Source organism: Panthera onca, chromosome A3, assembly GCF_046562875.1.
Source record: "Panthera onca isolate mPanOnc1 chromosome A3, mPanOnc1 haplotype 2, whole genome shotgun sequence".
NCBI classification, from domain to species: Eukaryota; Metazoa; Chordata; class Mammalia; order Carnivora; family Felidae; genus Panthera; species Panthera onca.
Window position 1 is genome coordinate 23,601,688 of NC_138341.1, and position 18,881 is coordinate 23,620,568.

Genomic DNA, 18,881 nt, shown 5'->3' on the forward strand with positions numbered 1-18,881 from the left:
AATCATAAATCTCATATAAATCATATTATCCAGTGGCAGAAGAGAGAAGGAGCCATTTATAATGAACCTGTTAGCAGCTATTTGTTTCTGTGTCAAGAACAATGGGTTATAATAATGAATTAACCTGTGACCCCAGAGAACCAGGCTTAAGTTGGCCTGGACCGGCCTGCCCTGCTAAATGGGGAACTTTACCTGGAGACCGCTGAGCAAGGGCCTGGCTTGTTTTTCTGAGTGTGCCTCCTGCCAGGGAGCTCTTGGTTTGGGGGGATGGGGGCAGCCTTTGGCTCCCGTGGAGATGAGCAGGCAGGGGCCCACCCGGGCCGATCCCCCAAGTCCAGTGGCCTTGCACTCTGTCCTCTTTTCTAGCTCCTTCCGCATGGCAGCTGGTGCCTCAGCAGTCTTCCCACCCCCATCCCACCCGCCTCAATGCTCAGCTGGGTGGGGGTGAGGGTGACCAGGATTCCCACTTGGCTGGGTTCCACAGCCTCTCTGAGCTTCATATACAGGGAGGGGGGGATGTTACTCCAACCCTGGTTGTGAGCTTAGACTCCCCTTTGTTAAATTTCATTTCAGTGCAACCTCCCAGCTGATTGTGATGTGGTACTCTCCAGGTTAGTTCATCGTTAATATCTAAAATTCCGGAGCGCCTGGGTGGCTCAGTCGGTTAAGCGTCCGACTTCGGCTCAGGTCATGATCTCACGGTTCGTGGGTTCGAGCCCTGCGTCGGGCTCTGTGCTGACAGCTCAGAGCCTGGAGCCTGTTTCAGATTCTGTGTCTCCCTCTCTCTCTGCCCCTCCCCCACTTGCACTCTGTCTCTCTCTGTCTCAAAAATAAATAAACATTAAAAAAAATATCTAAAATTCCATGATTTTCTGGTTCATTTCAGTTGCAACTGAAACTTACATCAAGTCCAGCCTGTTTACATCTAGAATCATCTCTGTACTGACTCAGCACATCTGGCTCTGTGAAGAAGCTAGGCATGTCTTCACAGTACCCATTTCCTAAGTGGGGAAACTGAGTCAGGGCAGCTGAGTGACTTCCCTAAAGCTGGTAAGTGGGGTGCGGACGCAGCCTGTCAGACTGCAAAGCTGCTCTCTCCATCTCATAGGCCAGTCAAGGCTTAATTTGTCAGTGGTTGGCACATGGCTACCAACATTCTCAGATGGGCCTCCAGCCTGGCTTGGTGTTCTGTGTAACTGTGGGCATGGAAAACACAGGCCCTGCTTCCTTCAGGGGATCACATCCAAACTTTTTTCCCTGCTCTGCAAGGTCCTCTGTGCTCTGGGCCCCAATTTCCTTTCCTGTCTTACTTCTCACTGTCTCTCTGCACAAACCTGTGCTCGAGCCTCATTTGATATTTGTTCCATGCAACGTCGCCCTAGAGCATGTGTGTGTGGTCCCATCTCCTTCATTAAGTTGTTTGAGCATCTGTGTGCTGTCCCCCCTCCAGCCCTAGCCAGTGCCTGGCCCCTGCAAGGATTCGTGAAAACCATGCACATTAGGTTACCCTGCCTGCAGTAAGCTGAAAAATGACATGCCCCCTCCCAATAGTCATATCCTAATCCCCCCAAACCTGGAATATGTTCCTTTATGTGGTAAAATGGGGATTAAGTTAAGGTTCTCTAGACGGGGAAATTATCCGGATTATCCAGGTATGATCACAAGGGGTCTTAAAAGGAAGCGGCAAGAAAGTCAAAGAAAGAAGCAAAAGATGTGATCATGGAAGCGAGTCTGGAGAAGCGTGAAGAATGGGTCACATGCCAGGGAAGGCAGGCGGCTTCCAGAAGCAGGAAAAGGCGAGACAACCTATTCTTCCTGAGAGAATCCAGAAGGAGCTGGCACTGCCACTAAGCTGATGTTAGCCCAGTGAAACTGATGTCAGACTTCTGCCCATAGAGAATAAAAGGGTGTTATTTTAATGTGGTGGTTTGTTACAGCAGCCACAGGAAGCTAATACCCACTGGCTTTAATACTCCAGCTCCAGTCACTGGCTAAGTCAGCTGAGGCCCAGCATGCATGGCTTTAGATCAACTCCTCTGTTCCATAGCTTGTTTTGTGACCTGTGGTTCTCTGGACTAGACATTCTCTGCCTTTCCTCCCCACACAGGAGAAACGCCCCCACTATCCATCCCTGCGCCACAAGACAGCCTAAGACAATGTGTCCACCAAATCCCTTACTAATTCCAACCGCAGGGGCTGTGCAATGGAAAGTCTCCCCACCCCAGTTCCCAAAACTCAACAGTGGGATCAAAATAAAAAGGGAATGACAGGAGACACAACGCTCATTTTCAAAGGTAAGGTGCCAAATTCATTTTATAGCCTTAATTCTGCGTATGAATTTTCCACTTGTCAGGCTTGTCATCTTGGAAGCTGAGAAACACAGTGCTTCTAGGAGACTGGTGCTGGTCCCCAGAAAGTGCAGTCTCTCTCTCCCCTGGCAGACCTGGAGGAGGGGTGTCCTCCCTGAAGCTTTGACTGGAGGGGATTTTGCTGGGGGTGGCTGTGGACTTTGTCCCAGGAAACAAGAGCACATAGCAAGGCACCTGCCATCATATGTGGCATACCTGCTTCCTGCTAAGGACAGCACCGGGCACTTGACCTGCCTGTGCACTAACCTTACAGCTGCTGGGACAGGGCAGCTCTGTTGTTTCCATTTCATAGGGGGTAGTTCCCAGTTAAGTGAAGGTGAGGCGTGGTGGCCGGCAAATGGCCTCCAGCTGGGTGCTACTCCTGAAAGCAGACCGGTGTGTCCACTGTAGCTGGTGGGCCCCGCCTGCTGGTTACATGCCTGTCCACTCTGCCCCTCCTTCAGGGCAAAGACTTTTTAGGATGACAGGAAAAATTCTTCGTCTTCGCTTGTTGATTTCTAGTTTCCCAAACATTTTCTTCTTATGCCCTATATGTGACCATTAAATAATTAGGACCTTATTACCCTCACTCTCAGAACTACCACAGGAAACATAAGCAAAATTAAAAAAAAAAAAAAAAACAACGTATGGAGCAAATGAAAATTGTGTCATGTTTTATTCCCACCTTATGATTAGGCCTTGTTTTTCGTTGTGTGTTTTCATGAACACACGCATGTTTCACATGCCAGTTACTTGTCAATCCCTGAATAGGTCTCATACTTTCTTTTACATTCCTTCATTCAAAAAACATATGCCTATTGTTTAGAGTTTGAAACCAGGGTAAAAATAAACAAAAACAATGCTCAGAATTCCACTACCCAGATGCCATGATTTTTAACATCTTGTTTTTGGCCTATGCTTTCAAAGTGCATATAGTTGTGTCATACGTATACATGTCTTAAGACAATGAGGGTTAGATCACAAGCTTTTCTCAGGGTTTAAAAATTCCCCATAAGAAGACTTTTTAATGACTACAGTCCTGTGTGATATGTACCATCATTTATTTAAACGTTATTCAATGACTGGATTGTTAGACTGTTTATAATAACACTTTGAAGAATATCTTTGAGCATAAACCTTTGCCCGCATTTCAGATTATTTTCATAGGATAGATTCCCAGAAGTGGAATTACTGAATCAAAGAGTATAAACATTTTAAAGGCCCTTGATACATATTGCCAAATTGCTTTCTAGAAGTTAATCCAATTTACACTCTCACCAGCTGTGTTCACACACGCACGCCCCTCTTACTATATCCTGGCCAACCCTGAATATTAGCATGGCTTTTATTTTTAACTCAAAGTATTTCCCTGCTGTTTTATTTGTATTTCTTTGATAGTTAGTGAGCTGGATATTATTCCACATGTTACTAGCTTTATTTTACTCTCAGTGGACTTGCTCACTTCCTTTTGCCAATTTATCTGTTAGGTTCTTTATGTTTTCCTGTTGAAATGTAAGAGATTTTTTTTTTTTAAGTTTATTTATTTTGAGAGACAGAGAGCTTGAGCAAGGGAAGGGCAGAAAGAGAGGGATAGAGAGAATCCCAAGCAGGTTCTGTACTGTCAGTGCAGAGCCTGATGTGGGGCTTGAACTTACAAACCACAAGATCGTAACCTGAGCAAAATTAAGAGACACTTAACCGACTGAGCCACTAAGGTGCCCCAATGTGTATGAGACTATTATTTTTTTATTAAAAGTATTTTTTAACGTTTATTCATTTTTTGATAGAGACAGAGTGTGAGTGGGGGAGGGGCAGAGAGAGAGAGGGAGACACAGAATCCGAAGCAGACTCCAGGCTCCGAACTGACAGCACAGAGCCCGACGTGGGGCTTGAACCCACAGACTGTGAGATCATGACCTGAGCTGAAGTCGGACGCTTAACCGACTGAGCCACCCAGGCGCCCCTGTATGAGATTATTAATAAGGATGTGAAACAATTGGTTATATGTTTGACAATTTTCCCCCAGTATTCCGTATGTATTTTTGCTCTGTTTATAATGCACCTTGATATGCAGGAGTTGTAAACTTGGACATAATCCAGAACTATCCGTATCTTCCTTGGTGGTTGCTTCTTTGCCTTTTAGGCTTCCAGGCTTTCTTCCACATGGTAGGCAGTGAGTGGGTCACCCTTGGTAGTCTTTGGGTTGTCCTGCCATTGCTAAGGCTGCCCTGGCATCTGGGAACATCTTCTGCCAACTCACCATCTTTCAGCAATGGGGATCTAGATATTCCTGGCTCATGTGTGACACTTTCATGGATTGTCCCCTTCTCCCCCTTCCATGAACTGTCCTTTCACTTGGGCTTCTATGGCACACCACTTCTTGCTTGAACATGGAGGACAATTTTTTTTTTAAATTTTATTAAGTTTATTTATTCATTTATGTTGAGAGAGAGAGAGGAAGAGGGAGAACAGAGAGGGAGAGAGAGATAGAGAATCCCAGTTAGGCTCTGCACCATCAGCACAGAGCTGGATGCAGAGCTTGAACCCACAAACTGTGAGATCATGACCTGAGCTGAAATAAGAGTTGGATGGATGCTTAACTGACTGAGAAACCCAGGTGCCCCTGAATGTGGCTGGCATTCTGCCTGATGTGATACCTAGCTGTTTGTATGCCTGTCTTTCTCAGCAAACTGTAAGTGACTTGAAGGGAAGTCTTATCTACATGAGTTCCCAACAGTGCCCTCTACAGAGATCTTCCCATCCCAAAGTTTGGAAGTTGAACTGAAACTATGTATTTTCTGGGGCAGGTATTACTATGTTCATTTTATAGTTGACAATATGAAGATTCCAAGTGCTTGCATGGCTTGCCAAGAGATTGGAAACCTTGTTTTCTATCCTTTGTACTGGGGACACCCCCCTGGGCGATGGGTGTCATCAGGAGCAGTGACAGGGAGTTCAGAAGGACAGGAAGTCAATATCCCTCCCCTTCGAACATAAGCCTCCACAAAGGAGGGGTCCAGTAGCTGGAAGGGAGTTCTGCTTCCACCCTCTAGATGCCCCCGAGTTTATCCCCAGGAACTCTCTGCTGCACAGCCGCAGCCCAGAGAACTGTCTGCTTCAGCCCTGCTTCTATCGACTCCTCCAATCTCCCTCCCCTGGCTGGAGGCTTCCAGGCTCCCTGATAGCTTCCTCCTCTGTACCATGGGGAACTTTATGCCTGTGAGAGATTCAATTAGATGGGCGCCTGGTACTCTGATCTCTACTGCCAGCCCAAACTCAAAACTAATGAGGCGCAACAGGAAACAACCGCTCTGTCTTCCCAAGTTCTTTTCTTTATGGGGCCCATAAATTCCAAGGAGGAAAGTACCCTTGGTGAATGGTTTTAATCAAGGGCCCGAGTTTCCTAACAGCATCCCCTCTGTGGCTGTGAAATGGTTGTTCCAACTTGTGGAGTAGGTAGCCCGAGGGCCTGGATGGTCACAGCCTGCTCCAGAGCAGTAAGGAAGGAGCTTCCTGATGGCACTTCATGACCGCTTCCGGCCACGGTGTCAGTGATTCCTGGGAACCACTGAAACACCAATGTCGTAATCACAGAAAGATTATGGAGAGCTGAGATCAAGTCACTCTGGGGAGAGTTGGTGCTTAAGGATTTTTGATTAATAAGGGTCTTCTTTTCTGGGAATGTATTTATTACCTTTGGAAAGGCAGTTCTTTCCAGAATGACATCAAAGGCACTGGAGGTAGTAAATTGTCTACCATTCCCTACCCTTCTATAGCATTTTAACAACTTGCCATGTGCTTTCCTAATCCTTCTTTGTTTGAACCTCATAAACAACTGGCAGAACATTTATTATTATCCCCATCTGATTAATCAAAAGAATGAGGATTTGAGAGATTAAACAATGTAGAGAGAAATTCTTTTTAATCAGTAAGGTACAACAAAATTCAGCTGGTTACTTGCTAGGTGCTTTGCCTGAGGTCTCACAGCTAGTAAATCACAGGGGAAGTGCCCAGAACTGGGTCACACGATCCCAGGTGGAATCACTCTCCAAGGACTCAGATTCCATTACCTTCTGGAGCAGCTCCCTAACTGCCCATGGGAGTCGCTTGGGAAGTTAGAAATACTGTTGATGTTCAGGCCCCATCTGAATCAGTGAAATCAGTCTCTCTGGAGGAGGGTCCCTTGGCCCCGGTGATTTTAGAAGCTTCCCGGGTGATTCTCAAAGGCATAGGGTTGAGAACCACTACCTTGGAAGGCTGGAGGATCTGCCCCTGAGCATCTGCGTGTCTCAGGTGGATCCTTTACCTCCATGGTTCTCCAGCGCCCCCTTGGTACAGTGAGAGTGTAACTTCAAATCCAACCTCCAAGACCCCTTCCATATTTGACATCCTGATTCTGGGGTTCTAGCAATGGTTGTTGGCGGCTCTCTGGCAAAGGTTGATTTGATATAGTTGGTGCCATCTTTATCAATGTTCACCACTTAATGCCTCTCCCCTGAAGCCTGATGCCCTGCTGGGTAGGCATCTTTACTGAGCCACTCACTTGCCCAGCTATCTTCCCTTGGTTGCCTCATGTTGGCTTTTCCTGTCTCAGTCATCTGTCACCTGCACCCTGGAACATCTCTCCTGAATCAGCAAACAGAATGCCACGTTTGCCCATTTATCTCCTCTGTGGATGTAGTAGAAACAAGTTCAGATTTGCACGAGAGACATGTGTGCCCCAGGTCAGGTACATGAGTTCATCTTCTGCACCATGGGGGACTTAGTGAGTTCGCTCCCTGGGAATGACTCCTTTTCCCTAATTGTGCATTCAGAACAGACACCCATACATGCTCACCTCCTTCAGTTACGTCTTGGAGATTTGATGCCGTGGACACAACTCTCCTAACTCAAATTTCTTTTTTAAATGAATGTCAAATTTTAGGGCGCTTAATTAATTTTTAATTAAGGTGATTTATGTGGCATTGAAAAAGGCACATTTGTATCAGCTTTTGGGCCGTCTCCCACCTGCTTGCTCTTGCCTAACCGATGTCACTCGTTAAAGGGCGAAAAATTGAGTGCTGTGTCAGCGAGAAGGGGGTCTTGTTTTTAAATTAAAGAGAAGGGGAGATGATGTGTGGGGAGGAGGCTGGCTTCCAGAGGGCGGGGAGGTCAGGAGCAGGGCTAGAGCTGGAGCCCAGGGGTGGAACAAAGCTCCTACCTGCTGGTGGAAACTTCATGTTTTCCAGGACAAGGAGAATCTAGTGCTCAAGGGTAAATAAGCCCAGAGACGTGAAAATGGATGGTGACATGATAAGGATGTGGTCAAATAGTGTGCACAGACTAATAGTTGCCGCCACCATGCTGATGTTAATGGGGGTGTTGGAAGGCCTGCGGACTGTGTAAATTAAGCCTGGCAGAGGCCAGTCTTGCTGAGGGCTTTGGGCCTCGTAAATTGTAGTTGGACAACCTCATTAAAGAACTGGCATCTTGGGCTCCTACTCAAAATGCAAACTGGTGAGGAGAGGGCCTGAGTATTGAGGGCCCCAGTGGGCTGGGTAAGAAAGCACCCTGCTGGGAGTCAGGAGAGCTGGTTGGAGGCCTGACTCTGCCACTAGGCCTCAGAGGTCACGAGCATATCACTTCTCTGGGCCTCAGTTTCCTTGTTTGTAGACCCTCTGCAGCCAGCCATTCACATTCACTGTGGGCTTAGGCTACTGCATTGACGGTGTGTCCACAGAGCCTCTGCATCAACATCACAGAGGAACTTGGTAACCATGTTGCTTCCTGGGCCTCACTGCAGACCTACAGAGTCAAAATATCTGGGGGTGAGACTTTGGAACCAGCGTTTTCTACAAGCTCCCTGGGTGACAACTGGTACACTAAAGTCTGAGAACCTCTAGGGTTGGAGGAATAAATGGATCTTCAGTTCCTTGTCCCCTGGAGAAATCCGGAGCCTCCCAGCACCACCCATTCTCTCACCATGACAACTTCCTCCTTGGTCCAGGGTTCTTAGGGTTCCCTTCACACCCAGATTCCATTTCTATTATCGTTCCAGCAGGCCCAAGGCATCACTAGCTAGTGGTGTGAACTCTGACACAGTTTATAGGGCCTCTCCCTTCTGTAAGTTGCGGATGCTATCTAATTTACAGGGTTTTTGTGAGGACCAAATGAAACTATACACATAAAATAGTACGTGGGGCTCTTATGAGCTAATTTCAGAGAATAACCCAGGGTGTTGGGGAGAATTGGCCATGGAGGGTGAGTGGGAAGGGGACAATGATGGGGTTGAATAGGCCAAATCTTGGGGTCAGACAATACCTTTGGGAATCCCTCATATCCCACAGTAGAGCTGAACATCTATAGGGCCAGACCCTTCCAACAAAGCAATGACAGAGACAAACCCAATAGTAACCTGCAACACAAATAATAGCTATGAAAAATAATTGCAATGATGAATTTTCAAGATTATTTATCTCTGGAGTCACCCTGCCACCGGAGTTAGCTTTCTGAGCCCAGTTCTCTTTAGGTCCTAATCCTAAATTTTTGCTGGTTTCTATGGAATTCAAACCAAATTGAGGCTTTGCACTCCTGCCACAGCCCACGTTCTCAGCTCCACTGTGTTCTTTTGTATCTAGCCAAACACCATGACTCACAGTTTCTTGAACATGCAGCCATGGCTACAACCTTTGTATAACCCTATTCTGGGGTCCAGAATCATCTTCTCTACCTGAGCAATTCCTCCTAACTCAGATGTCACTTTCCCCAATTGCTTGTTCATCTTCCCTAAAGAAAGACACTTGCCTCCCCCTGGGGCACGCTGGTAATCGCTCCCTACCTTTAACTGTGCACTCACTTCCCCTGTTGGGTGATTATGTCTATGTTGTTAGTTTCTCTCGCTAAATTCTAAATTCTTTGAGGCAGGGGGCCTGTCTTGTTTTTATCTCCCAGAGAGTGCCTGGCACACAGCAAGCACTAATGAATGTATGTTGAAGGAGCGCAGAATAGATCACCAAGTGTAAGTAGAAGAATGGAGTGAGGTGGAATTTTCTTGCATTCTGGAAATTGCTAATTCCTTTAGGTTACACTGTAGACATCTCCCCTACCCTCCTCCCTGACTCATTCAATTTTTGGTTTATTGAACAAATGTGTTCAGAGCTTCTACAAACAGCTGGCACTGGGGTTAGGAATAGTGAACAGAGGGGAACATGGGTGACCTAGTTTGACAGGTGGGCTGCATGAGTCCTCTCTGGGGAGGTGATATTTGAGCTGACACTGAAGGATCTGAGAGAGTCAGCCATGTAAAAAGGCTGTGGCAGAGCGGGAACAGCAATGCCCAGGGTGGGAGAAGATGCTCATGACTAGAAATAGAGCAAAGGCCGGTGTGGCTTGAACGGTCACAGAGGGTCAGGAGGGCCATGGGGAGGAAGGCAGAGGCCCAACCAGGCAGCACCTTGTGGGCTGAAGGAGTGTGGAGTTTGCTTAGGGAGTTTAGACAAATCTCAAATTGTTTTCCAACAATATGATTCGTTTTTAAAAAGACCATTCTGAGCAATTTAGAGAGAATGGCTTGGAGAGGCAACAGAACTGGGAAAACCAGTTTGTAGGCTGTGGAAACCGCCCAAGCAAGTGATGAAGGCAGCATGTGTGAGCCTGGTGACAGTCCTGGAGCTGGAAAGAATTGAGTGACGTGAGTTTCATGTTGGAGGTGACCCTGGCAGAGCCGGCCAATGGTCTGGAGGTGAGGGGGAGACAGGGATACCAGGGACAGCACTAGGAATGAACTATGGCTGCCATATGACATGACAGAGCCACTGAGGGTTTGTTTCAAAATCCCAATTCCTCAGACAAAGTCAGTCTCTGTATAAACTTAGGGAGAAAGACAAAAATTTGTGTAGGCCAGAAGAAAGCAGACTGTGTTTTGTTTTCATGGCTGAGCTCTCTTAAGAAATTAAAAAATTTCTCATCCCTTTGTACCCTCAACAGGCCCTTGATTTTGTTGCCTGGACCTTTCCCCAAGGTTTCTCTATGCGACATTTATCTTCATTGCTTTGCTGAAAAGACCCAGCAATAATTTTATTTTTAATATTATAAATGACCTCTGTGCACATTTACCATTAATCTCCTTGAAAAGCGGTGATATTTAACCATTCTGCACCACAGCACCCCATATAATATGTTGTTTTCTCCTCTTGTTTGTTCAGTAAGCAGTGAACAATTCCAGTAGCGCCTTGGAGAATTAGTACTAATCACAAACAAATTATAGCTACAACTGAGACCACAGGAGGGGCTGTGCAGTAGAGAAAGCTGTTTGGAATGGAGAGCAGAGGTGAGTAGGGATCATTTGCACCGTGGGGTGTGGACAGGAGGACTGATCAGGTAGAACAGCCTCTTGGGGCAACAACTCCAGTGAAGGGGGCTGGGTGGATCCAGCCCCTTGAAGATGGGAGGTCACCTTGCTTCCATTCGATCCGTGGAAGCTGTGGTAGAAGGAATGGCTGATTGATGAAGAGACAAGAGAGCCACTGGGTGCTGATGTAGATATCAATCATGTTAATAACAACTACCACCCTCACCATTTATTGAGTGCCTGTCATCTCCTAGGTACTGTCTTAACAGCTATATACATTATTTTATTTAGATCTACAGCCACATATGAAGTAGTTATTATCTCCATTTTATCGAGAAGGAAACTGGGACCCAAGGATTTGTAAAAACATTCCCAAAGTCATAGAGGCAGGATTTTATGTCTACCTGACCCCAAAGCCCATGTTATTAATCAGTATGCTAGACCCCCCCAGGTGGAAAGGCCATGTTAGAAGTCCCTGGAATAAATAAAGAAGGAGGATCATGGGCTGCAAGCAAGTGGGGCACCAGAGAGAGAATGCATGCAACAGGTTGGAGACCGAGGCCAGGCAAGTGAGTTGGCAGTCTCAGAGAACTGTGGAGGGGTACAGAGAGAAGCTAGCTGGGATTCTGGACTAGATTCTAGTTCCTCAAAGGGCTGGCAACACGTTTTTAGGGAAATGATGAACCCAGGTGGGTGCTATGTCAGGGTCTAGGCATGGGGGAAGAAGATGGGACCTGAATATCCAGATTCACGGCTTGTACTGTGGGCCGGGCAAACATCTCTGTCAGGAATGGTTGGGGTCATATACTTAAGGACAAGTACTTTGTAAACTACTGAGTGCTAGAAAATTGTTAAGATTTTATTTTTATTATTAGAACATTTGACATTTATACAGGATCTCACCAAAACCCTAAGAGGTTCACTACCTCACCTCCATATCCTTACTGAAATGTTAACTTCTCAGTGAGGCTTTCCTGGTGACCTTATTTAAAATCTCTCCCCTGCTCTCACCCTAGACACTTTCTATGTCTCTTCTCTGCTATATTGTTTCTCCTTCTACTTACAATTGGGCAATATACACTTCTCTTATTAGTTCCATTGCTTGCCACTCTCCTACTAGCATTGGAGGAATGGAATCCCTAGTTCCTAGAACCGTGCCTAGCAAATAGTGGGTGCTCAGTAAACGTTTGCTGAAAAGAATAGGTGAATACATGTTTTTAACAAGTAACTTTGGGCAATGGATTCACATGCAGGATTTATGTTTTATTCACAATTACAATTGGTATTTCAGAGAGAAATTGGTATTTCAGAGAAAAAGGCCATTCACTGAAGAGACACTTCATGTATCCCCAACCCCCATGGCTACATGTGTACAAAGTTGGGATTTGTCCATATAAAAAGCAAATCATGTCAAGCTTTCGCTTTTTGCAGATGACATGATATTATACATGGAAAATCCGATAGACTCCACCAAAAGTCTGCTAGAACTGATACATGAATTCAGCAAAGTTGCAGGATACAAAATCAATGTACAGAAATCAGTTGCATTCTTATACACTAACAATGAAGCAACAGAAAGACAAATAAAGAAACTGATCCCATTCACAATTGCACCAAGAAGCATAAAATACCTAGGAATAAATCTAACCAAAGATGTAAAAGATCTGTATGCTGAAAACTATAGAAAGCTTATGAAGGTAATTGAAGAAGATATAAAGAAATGGAAAGACATTCCCTGCTCATGGATTGGAAGAATAAATATTGTCAAAATGTCAATACTACCCAAAGCTACACATTCAATGCAATCCCAATCAAAATTGCACCAGCATTCTTCTCGAAACTAGAACAAGCAATTCTAAAATTCATATGGAACCACAAAAGGCCCCAAATAGCCAAAGTAATTTTGAAGAAGAAGACCAAAGCAGGAGGCATCACAATCCCAGACTTTAGCCTCTACTACGAAGCTGTAATCATCAAGACAGCATGGTATGGGCACAAAAACAGACACATAGACCAATGCAATAGAATAGAAACACCAGAACTAGACCCACAAACATATGGCCAACTAATCTCTGACAAAGCAGGAAAGAACATCCAGTGGAAAAAAGACAGTCTCTTTAACAAATGGTGCTGGGAGAACTGGACAGCAACATGCAGAAGGTTGAAACTGGACCACTTTCTCATACCATTCACAAAAATAAACTCAAAATGGATAAAGGACCTGAATGTGAGACAGGAAACCATCAAAACCCTAGAGGAGAAAGCAGGAAACGACCTCTCTGACCTCAGCCGTAGCAATCTCTTACTCGGCACATCCCCAAAGGCAAGGGAATTAAAAGCAAAAATGAACTACTGGGACCTTATGAAGATAAAAAGCTTCTGCACAGCAAAGGAAACAACCAACAAAACTAAAAGGCAACCAACGGAATGGGAAAAGATATTTGCAAATGACATATCGGACAAAGGGCTGGTATCCAAAATCTATAAAGAGCTCACCAAACTCCACACCCGAAAAACAAATAACCCAGTGAAGAAATGGGCAGAAAACATGAATAGACACTTCTCTAAAGAAGACATCTGGATGGCCAACAGGCATATGAAAAGATGTTCAATGTCGCTCCTCATCAGGGAAATACAAATCAAAACCACACTGAGATATCACCTCACGCCAGTCAGTGGCCAAAATGAACAAATCAGGACACTATAGATGCTGGCGAGGATGTGGAGAAACGGGAACCCTCTTGCACTGCTGATGGGAATGCAAATTGGTGCAGCCACTCTGGAAAGCAGTGTGGAGGTTCCTCAGAAAATTAAAAATAGACCTACCCTATGACCCAGCAATAGCACTGTTAGGAATTTACCCAAGGGATACAGGAGTACTGATGCACAGGGGCACTTGTACCCCAATGTTTATAGCAGCACTCTCAACAATAGCCAAATTATGGAAAGAGCCTAAATGTCCATCAACTGATGAATGGATAAAGAAATTGTGGTTTATATACACAATGGAGTACTACATGGCAATGAGAAAGATGAAATATGGCCCTTTGTAGCAACGTGGATGGAACTGGAGAGTGTGATGCTAAGTGAAATAAGCCATACAGAGAAAGACAGATACCATATGTTTTCACTCTTATGTGGATCCTGAGAAACTTAACAGAAACCCATGGAGGAGGGGAAGGAAAAAAAAAAAAAAGAGGTTAGAGCGGGAGACAGCCAAAGCATAAGAGACTCTTAAAAACTGAGAACAAACTGAGGGTTGATGGGGGGTGGGAGGGAGGGCAGGGTGGGTGATGGGTATTGAGGAGGGCACCTTTTGGGATGAGCACTGGGTGTTGTATGGAAACCAATTTGACAATAAATTTCATATATTGAAAAAAAATAAAAATAAAAAGCAAATCATGTAGAAGCTCATTGCAGTGGCTGTGGCATTCCCTGTTTCTAAAGACCTCGCTCAAGTGCTGCCAACCTATCCAGGATAATGGCTGCATACTCGTAAGCACAATGGAGCCCTAACTAGGGAGGTAATAAAGCTGGAGCAGGCAGAGGCTGCTGGGAGCATCAGATACAGAGGAGAGAAGTGATGGCCGATTCACAGTAAGGAGTGAGACTGTCAGAAAGTACTTCCCATTTGAGGCTGGGATCAACCTGCAAGCTCTCAGTGTTCAGTGGATAGGCTACTTCCAGCCAGAGTCAAGAGGAAGCTCTGTTTCCTCGGAGGAAATGTGAAGAGCTTCTGGGTTATTCAGCTTGATAAGCAAAGACATCTGGAAGGGGGATAGAGTCTCCTATGAAAAGATCAAGGTCACTTGCTCTGGCTAGGAGTCAAGAATCGCTTTGAATTTTTTTCATTTTTAGTTCTTTTCTAAGACTCTCATCTTAGAGTCTGACCTTCTCAGAACCACAAAATTGAGAGAAACCTGGTGAAGAAGGAAAGCTGGGTAACAGGCAGGGAGGAAAGAAGAGAAATAATTAAAAGATGAAATAATATGCAGGGAGTACCTACTGTGTATCAGCCTTTTTTGGTGTGTATTGTCTTTCACCTGATTCCTTACATGTACACCACTGAAATCTACAAGAAGTGAGTGATTTAAAATGGTCATTATATATACATACATATACATATATATATACATATATATGTATATACATGTATATGTATGTATATATACATGTATATATATACATATATATGTGTGTGTGTGTGTGTGTGTGTGTGTATATATATATATATATATATATATATATATATATATATATAACAAACTTTGACAAGATGTGGAGAAGAAATTGAAACTTCTGCACACTGTTGGGAGGAACGGAAAATGGCTTAGCTACTATTGAAAACAGTATGGTGGTTCCTCAAAAAATTAAAAGAAAATCACTACATGATATATACAATAGTATATATACATAATACAATATTATTCATCCTTCAATAGGAAGGAGATCCTGAGACATGCTACAACATGGGTGAACCCTGAGGGCACTATGCTAAGTGAAACAAACCAACCACAAAAAAGAGAAATACTGTATGATTCCACTTATATGAGCTAACTAGCATAGTCAAATTCATAGATGGAGGGTGGAATGATGGTTTCCAGGGACTGGAGGGGAGGGAAAAGTAGGGAATTGTTTCATGAGTACAGAGTTTCAATTTGCAAGATGAAAAAGTTCTGGAAATTGGTTGCATAATTTTTAACTACTTTTACAATTTTTGACTACGTTTAACACCACTGAACTGTACACTTAAAAATGGTCAAGATGGTGAATTTTATGTTTTATGTTATGCGTGTTTTACAATGATTAAAAAACAAGATGACTGATTATGCTGGCCTTCAGAATAGGCCCTAATCAAGATGGCAGGGCAAGAGGACATCAGTGAGGCCTAAAGAGAAAGCCTGTTGCTGTGGCCTCTCAAGGAGTTCGGGTTCTTCTTCTCTTTCTTCTTCTTTTAAATACCCCTTCTGTTTGGCTTCCAGTGGAATAAGATGTGAGGCAGTGGATGCAGCCAGAATGCACTAGCCTGGTGGTGAGGGTGCCTCAGATCTTCCCAGACATTGCCAGGTGCTAGCCCAGTGATGCTGGAATGGACATGTGTCTTCTCTGGGCCTTAGTCTGGTTATCTGTGAAATGATGGCTTAGACCAGGTGAACTCTAAGGGACCTTTATTCCCCTAACCTGAGGGTTGAGGTCTCAACTAACAACAGGGAACAGGGGAGAAGAGTTCCATATGTAGGAAGAAGGAGCAGGATGGGTTCCTGTGGGGGAGGGCACACAAGAGTGATAAATGTGGATGACAATTTGGAAAAGTTATGGGGACACTCCCAGCTCAGCTAGAATCCTCTCAGCACCCCACTCTTGGTATTAAATGTGGGGCATGTCACACAGAGGGCTGCTTCAGGCCCAGCTGGTCTCTGGGCACACAGGGCTCCACTTCCACTTTTATGAGTATTTCCTGAACACTCAGGGAGGGTTTCTGCTGGTTACTGTATGCTTGAGAGTGAAGTGCTACTGAATTGGGTTTACAGTTTCATTTGGAAAAAACAGGTGAGGAAGAGACAGGACTTGATGGGCCAGGTCTGTGAAGAAACCTACAGGATTGTTCATGCCCATGGGTCTTGGGCAGGCCTGCCCAGTCACAGGGGCACAGACACATGTGTCCTCTCAGCTCAGGATGGGTCCAGAGAGGAAAAAAGATCTTCCATGGAACTCCTAGGTCCAGGGTAACCTGTTTTGAATGGACCCCGGGGAAAAATTTTTAATTGTGTCACTGTCCTGAATCTTCACTGGTCTTTGTAATTTGCTGAGCATGCACAGAAGCTAAGAAATAGGGCTGGTTTTGGAGAGAGAGGAACCAAATTTGAATTCTGACTCCACTATTTGGTCTTGAGCCAAGTACTCCATTGTCTTGAGCTTCAGCAATTACCTTACAGGGTTCTTTCCAGGCTTAGAACGACTGCAGGTAAGCATGAGTGTCCAGTACATAGGAAGAGGTTAATAATGGAAACTGAAGGACAAAATACAGTCTCCACTCTTGAGCCCATCTTGTATGTTGGGGCAGGTATGTGGGCAAATAATAATAATATACCAATAATTATTCCAATAATAATAATAATAGTAATTATTATTATTAATATGGTAAGTGCTAACATAGGTGTTGTGATAGTTTTACAATGTATCTGCAATTTCTTTCATAATCCTCTTGAAAGGATTACTGAGGGGTGGGAAATCTGTCTCTTCCTCTTGAATCTAGGCAGGCTTATGACTGCTTAGACCAATAACACATGATAGAAACCACCATGTGACTTTTGAGACTAAATCATAGAAAGCTATGCACCTCCCACCTTGCCCATGGACATTTGGCCTTGGATCCCAGAGTTTCCATGTGAGGGATTTAACTCCTCCAAGGCTGTCATGCTGGAGAGGTCAAAGCCGGGCACTCCAGGGACAGACCCAACTGAGCCCAGCTTCCCTACCAACTTTGCAAATGCAGCAGATATGTAAGCAAAGCCATCCTGGACCCTGCACACGAGTTGGTCTGCCGGCTGAATGCTCCTACATGACCTCCATCAATGCCACATGGTACAAAAAAGTTACCTAGCTAAGCCTTGCCTGAATTATTGTCCCGCAAAATATAATAGTTGTTGTTTTAAGCAGCTATACTCAGGAGAATTTGTTATTCAGAAATAGATTACTGAAATGTACAAATGATAGGCACAGAGAGGAAAGATGTCTGACTCTGGGGCAAAGGAAGGCTCAAGAAAAGAGTTGATGCTTGAGTTGTGCTCAGCATCAAACATGGAGGAAAGACAAGGAGACACCAGGAAGAGGATGGTGTGCTCAGAAAACAGTAGGATGTCTGGGTGAGCCCCAGTATGAGCTGGCCATGGGGCAATCTGGAAAAACAAGCATGAAGCAATTCATGAAAGCCTTGAATGACATACCAAAGAGTTCAGACTTTAGGCTTTATGCATTATCTTATTAGACCATTCAGCAACTACATGAAGTAGCTGTTGTTATCTCCATTTTACTGAGAAGGAAACTGGGATCCAAGGATTTGTAAAGTAATTCGTGAAGTCATAGAGTAGTGGCAGAGCCAGGATTTGAACAGGTCTGCTTAACTCTGAAGCCCATGCTCTTAATCAATAGGCTAGACCCACCAGGGTGTAAGAGATCATTTTAGCAGCCTCAGGAATAAATCAAGAGGGAGGATTGTGGACTGCAAGCTCATAGATGACAAAGAATATCCAAAATACTTCAGAAAGAAATAGAACCAGAGCAGAAGACAGGACTAGGACCATGTCCTAGAGGGGTTTGGAGAAAGGTGTGGGGTGGAGAGGGGAGGGAGTTGGAGATGCTGGTGGTCAGAGGGCCATCGCAGGAGTCTGGGGAGGCCTGGGTCAGAACAGGGCTGTGGGTGGAAAGGAGGGGGCTGGTGAGAACTATACCAAAGATAGAATCAGGGCTATAGGATGGTGGAGGAAGTACCAGATGGCACTGAGGTTTAAGCATGTGGGGAATGGTGGACCTTCATCTGCAGAGGCAGATAAGAGAAGCAGGTGGCTGCCAGCTAGGACTGCACCAAGGGGCAGTGACACGGATCACTCCATTCCATCCTGTGGCAGGGCCTCCAGAGCCTTGCAGGAGGCCCAGGAGGTAGGACTACATTGGCGAGCTTGGGAAGTGCTGGGAGGACTCTGACTGGGGCTTGGGGTAGTGTGTCCTGATGGTCCTGAGGTCAGGTGGCATTCTGGGAAGGCACACTAGCAGCAGAAGTGTGGAGAGAGAGCCTTGGAGACCCAGCTGGCTCTGGTCCTCATTAACTTGGTTACCCCCTATAAGCTTCTCCCTGTTGCCCTCCAGTCTTTGGGGCTCTGAGAACAGATGGCTCTGCAGGCCCTCCTTACCCTGTAGTCACCACAAAGGTTTATGTGTTGCAGATTCTTAGTGAAGTCAGGACTGGGCTGAAGACAGAGGGATGCCTTCTTTCTTCCCCTCCTCTGCTCTAAGGTCTGTCTCTTCCTCCACACCACCTGCACTGTATGCCAACAGTTCTTGAAGCCAGCCATCCCTAGCATGGCTGTGTCATGGAACTTCCTCTTCTGTAAAATGGAGACAATGTCTTTCTCTTTTACAGGGTAATTGTAAGGATTAAGCAGAATTTAGGAAAGCAGTCAGAGAGAGGCTGGACCATAACACTT

General features: G+C 45.1%; 1 protein-coding gene across 1 annotated transcript in view; it reads right to left on the minus strand.

The window, feature by feature from the left end:
- ALK (ALK receptor tyrosine kinase) overlaps positions 1-18,881 on the minus strand; it is a 671,065-nt gene that overhangs the window by 124,651 nt on the left and 527,533 nt on the right. The gene's annotated exons all lie outside the window — the stretch shown is intronic.